The sequence below is a fragment of the Diadema antillarum genome, unplaced genomic scaffold (assembly GCF_040938485.1).
Source record: "Diadema antillarum isolate AM-2024a unplaced genomic scaffold, OU_Dant_1.0 seq00000708_RagTag, whole genome shotgun sequence".
NCBI classification, from domain to species: Eukaryota; Metazoa; Echinodermata; class Echinoidea; order Diadematoida; family Diadematidae; genus Diadema; species Diadema antillarum.
In genome coordinates, this window is record NW_027271612.1 from 181,737 (window position 1) to 187,736 (window position 6,000).

Sequence of the window (6,000 nt, forward strand, 5' to 3'; positions counted from 1 at the left end):
AAATGGCAGAAGTAAAAATGGCAGAGGTAAAAATGGCAGGGGTAAAAATGGCAGGGGTAAAAATGGCAAGGGTAAAAATGGCAGGGGTAAAAATGGCAGGGGTAAAAATGGCAAGGGTAAAAATGGCAGGGGTAAAAATGGCAGGGGTAAAAATGGCAGAGGTAAAAATGGCAGGGGTAAAAATGGCAGGGGTTAAAATGGCAGAGGTAAAAATAGCAGAGGTAAAAATGGCAGAGGAAAAAATGGCAGAAGTAAAAATGACAGGGGTAAAAAATGGCAGGGGTAAAAATGACAGGGGTAAAAATGGCAGAGGTCAAAATGGCAGAGGTAAAAACGGCAAGGTAAAAATGGCAGAGGTAAAAATGGCAGCGGTAAAAATGGCAGAGGTAAATAATTATGAGGTAAAAATGTCAGAGGTAAAGTTGTCAGTTGTCAGTGGTCGCAATACGCGCTTTTCTTGCCTTCTCCTGAAATAAGGCACGGGGGAGACCGGGGAGAAATGTGACACAGGGAGAAATATGGGACACTCATGTAACTTGAAAAATGCTCGGCCAGTCAACAATCCAATTACATCAGTAAAAAGATGAGCCTCGGTACACCTGAAAATGGACATATTAACCACTATACAGCTCTACAGGTATCTTGTCAGTAAAATATCAAACTTACTTTAGATCGGGTAGGTCCTATATACTATGTTGATATAAAGTATTTTAAAAATTGTGCAAACTTCTGAAAATAAAATTGCTTGATAACAGACATGCAGGTATGAAGAATTGGCTGGGATCTTTTACCGTTTCTGTTACCACTGGGGGAAATTTAATAAGGCAGTGTTACATTTCTCCCCGCGGCACATGTAAAGAGAGTCTTGCAGAGCTTCAGCGATCCCTGTGTAAATTGAATCGCGATCATAATGGTAGTCATAGGCGGTGATTTCAATCTACCTGGATGAGATTTGATTTGATTTTCTTACTGTTGTTGTATAACGAGGGAACAACGTCATTTTCGGTGGCTGAATCTACCAATCTTTAGCAACACACCATGTTGATAACATTGACTTTGGAGCAACAGCTAAGTTTGAAAGGCATCAAACATTTACAATTTTTCGCCTGCGGATTCGTTTAACAATGATTGAAAGAAATCCCATGGCAAACTATCGGTTTTTTCTCTCATTAGAACAGTTTATTGCTAAAGTTCGTCTCCAGTTTTAATAGGCATAAGTTTGTAAAGTGACCACAAAGTGTTCATTAAACTTCGAGATATTTGTTTTTGCGCCATGTGATACTTGAACAATGTAATAAAATATTTTGCAACAGCTTACTTAATATGTCTGCCGATACATCTGCTGTAGTTTTGGGGGTTTTTTTGCGTTTTGTAACTTCTACATTATGTCGTGATCAGGCCTTGTGAGATAAATAGGCTCCTATGAAACCTGATGGAGAAAATAATATTGAACAGGTGAAAAATTAGTGATTTGCTTCGACTATGTCTCCTTCACTTCTTTACACTAAACAGTACAAAAAATGAAAAATAATGACAATATACTTGCCTGGACGTGAGCGGAATTCGTTTGTGTAAGAGTGTGTATGTGAGAGTATGTATATCTGCATATATGTTTATACCAAAAGTGGGTTCGTATGTGTGTGTGTGTGTGTGTGTGTGTGTGTGTGTGTGTGTGTGTGTGTGTGTGATAACTTCATTGGGCGAAACAAAGTAGGATTACACTGTTTAAGGGCTTTGCAGCATTGTTGGAACCCCCTTATAGTGATAGATAGTAATAATAATATTAATAATAATAATAATAATAATAATAATAATAATAATGATAATAATACTGAATAATAAAAATAATTTCCCATAGGCCTACTAGGCTCTTAGCTGGTTTATTATTTCTCTGCACACAGACAGATTACGCCACTGCACTTGAATCAAACTCAGAATAATGAGAGTGCTCTAATCTTTTTAAAACATAATTCTATCAATATTCTTCAAATCTGCAATTTGGATTTGATAATTCGATAAATACAGTTTGCTCTGGCTAGGTTATCATTCAAAACCTCTTCATACGTTCATATCTGACGAAATCGCTCTCATTACTTCTGACATTTTACTTCTGCCATTTTTACCTCTGCCATTTTTACCTCTGCCATTATTACCTCTGCCATTTTTACCCCTGCCATTTTTACCTCTTCCATTTTTACCCCTGCCATTTTTACCTCTGCCATTTTTGCCTCTGCCATTTTCACCTCTGCCATTTTTGCCTCTGCCATTATTACCTCTGCCATTTTTACCTCTGCCATTTTTACCTCTGCCATTTTTACCCCTGCCATTTTTACCCCTGCCATTTTTACCTCTGCCATTTTTACCTCTGCCATTTTTACCTCTGCCATTTTTACCTCTGCCATTTTTACCTCTGCCATTTTTACCTCTGCCATTTTTACCTCTGCCATTTTTACCCCTGCCATTTTTACCTCTGCCATTTTTACCTCTGCCATTTTTACCTGGCACCGATTTATAAGAGGGGTGTTATTTCAGAGGCGGATCTTAGCCGTTGTAGCTACCTCGTCTCCGGACAGACAGAAAGTGAAATGTGATGAAACAACCGCAATGATAATGTTCGCGTGCATTTTAATTTCGCGAATTTCGCGAGCGCCAAGTTTCGCGAATTTCGCGAGCGCCAAGTTTCGCGAAATTAAAATGCACGCGAAAGTTCACGACTATACAATTATGCTTTGAATGCCCGTAGCAGCTCGCGAAAATTTCATGCCGCAAAAAACAAAAAAACAAACCAAAAAACAAACCAAAAAAAAAAAAAAACCGTTGGCTTCAAGTCGCCAAAAATTCATGCCGCGAATATAGTAACTCTGACTGCCTTTTCTGTTTCGTGGAACGAGTCTGTCGCTACGATTTATAAGAGGGGTGTTATTTCAGAGGCGGAACTTAGCCGTTGTAGCTACCTCCTCTCCAGACAGAAAGAAAGTGAAATGTGATGAAACAACGCAATTTAATTCTGACTGCTTTTTCTGTTTCGTGGAATAAGTCTTGGCCAGGGTTTCGATAGTGCACATTCACAGGTTATAGACTTCCTCATTTCCCATCGGTTTCTAGAAGTCGACGTGTAATGGATATCAGGGGATTTTCAAAATTGAGGCTTCGACGTGCCTTACAGGATGTTGTTCGTTTTGTTTTCTAGTGTGTCGATAGGACGGAGCGTACAGCTGAGAACTGTGCAAGACGCACGGGAAGCAATTAGATGACACACATCAGGAGAACTGCTATAAATCCCGAGAACAACTTCGGTGTCTCCAGGGTTTGTCTGGCAATAATCAGTTCATTCACAGTCTGCAGAATTTGTTCAGCACGTTAAGGTCAGCTCAAGTTCACTGAGGAACAAAATCATCATACTTAAAACATCCTCATACAAACACACGTGAAAACGCACGCACACACACACACACACACACCAATTTAAATACAGTATAAACCTGCATCTAGATCAGCGGATTTGACATGAAAACGCACGCACACACGCACACACATATTCTCCAGTGCACATACTAAAGCAAAACAAAAAACTGATGAATTGAAATCTATTCTAAGTTCATTGTATTAAGGCATCTGAACTGATTGTTAATAGAAACACCCCCCCCCAAAAAAAAAGAAAGAAAAAGAAAAAAAGTCTTAAAAAAAATCGAGGCCGAAAAGCCGAAATCTCTCTGTGCAAGTGGCAGTCATGAAATATTTTAGAATCATAGCTCACTTTCTGATTAATTTTGACTGCATCTTTGTGCAAAGTACACGTAAATAAGTCAGCACTTCGTGTATTTCTCTTTTGGTGTGTGCACACAAATGTATATATCTTTTTTTTTATTTTTTCACAAATACTGTTTGCAATTATAAAGTCTAAATAAATCCACACTAACATAAAAGAAAAAAAACAACAAATATTAATAATGGGGGTTGCGTATACAGTAAAGACAAGAAACAATAACAACATCAACAACAAATACATCAAATCTGACGAATTTATGCATATTATTAAAGTCTTGTGTTGGGTAATCACATTATGGGATGTTGTAAGAATTCGGGGTGACCCAGTTTTGTATTATTTTTCGGGAACTTGTTAAAAGTCTTTTTACTATAGCAACAGGAAGCAACGTGAAGAATGTTAATCCGGAAAAGGGAGTTGAACAACCTTTTAGAAGGTATCTAATAGACTTAAAACTTCTTTCCATTCTTCTTCTTCAGCTTCATGCTTGAAGATTACGCACTGTAGTGTATGGAGAGTGTGCAGTCGTATGTGTGCTCCACCAGTCAAATTCCACAAGACAGTGTATTTACAAATACATGGAGTGCAAGTAAAAATCCATAATTTCATATACATGAGCTGCAGTTACGTCTCCCCCAAGAAGGACTTGAATGCCTCGAGGGAGGGTGAGTCAGCCGGGTCTGCTGGTAGGTGGTTTCATCAGCTATTACAGATTGTATAAGATTACACATCGTGCTTGATGACAGATATCAGCCAATCAGCGAAAGTGGACTTTAAGATGCTTATGCAATTTACATTTTCTCCTTGACAACCATTTCCAAACTTTTAAGAGCCCGGCGTGCAGACGAACGGTTGGTGAATCCAGGAATTCCATTGGTCGAAATGACCGACCTACTATGTATAGCTACAGAGATGCAGCAAACTTTTCAAGCTCCGCGAAGAAGCCTACTCCGTGCTCCTAACGGCCATCGAGCTGAAATGCCCGGCTGCATATCACTTATCTCGCAATTGTTCCTGTGAACAATAGCGGAGGACTCATGCAAAAAGGGATATAGGGTGGGGGTGTCCCACTGTTGTTTACAATGACTCTGTGTGATCATTACATAGTGCCTTGAAAATGATTATTGTGACCACTTTGCTCTTAAAAAACAACAAGAAAAACAAAACAAAACAAAAACAAAACAAAACAAAAACCATAACAACAAAACAAACAAAGCAAAAATTTCTCTTTTTGTCTCGTGGGAACTTGTACATTGAGACTATTAGACAATCTTTGGTGTATCATAATCAAAAGTTATCTCTTCAACACGTTTTCTTTCTCCTTCTGAAACCACTTCGATGTGTTGTCATGAAACCTTGCATCAAGTATTTCTTTTTTGTTAGTCTAGTTCTTAACTCATTTCCTTTATTTCAGATTTCATGCTTTAATGTTTTCAATTCATTTAAGTTTTTATCGATCAATTCGAATATAATTTTGTATGAAATTATCACTGTTATTATCGTTACCATTACTTCTAGTAACTACTACTACATTGTACTACTACTACTACTACTACTACTACTACTACTACTACCACTACTATTAGTGCTGGACTGCTCTACTAATTTTACTATTTCATTCACTATTACATTTACGACATTTCATCTTACTTTGGTTCATTTATATATTTTCTACCATCCGCGGACTTTATTCATACTATGCCCGGAGACTTATACGCGTGAAAGAACTTTATACGGCTGGTGATGAAACACACTTTATATCGTCGCTGACAACTGCATTAGTCATGACCGCAATTCAACCTCTGAAGGTGGTCACAGCATGATGACAAATAATGGCTAAACAAGTCTATGATAATTCTGCATGCTTACAGCTCATACAAAGAGACTGAATAACTTCTCCGCATGAATAACATTAACAACTATTGGCTAATATTTTTTTTTCAAAGATGGTTTATCGATACTAGCAGGGTAATTTACTCGCCGCGTTATATTTTGTTTTTCTCTTTAGTAAAGTACATGGCCACGATGAAATGTGATTTTTTTACCATGTTTCTATAAAGAGCGTGTAAGTGCATATCAATGTTAGCTCCATTATAGACAAGGGTGAAACGAGGTGAAGCTACAAATTCAAGCAACATGAGTTAGAACATACCGTAGAGCAATTGACGACACGTGATTCACAGCTTAGTCTGCCAAAGACAGTCTGGACTAAGATCCGCATTTGCTCAAAGGTG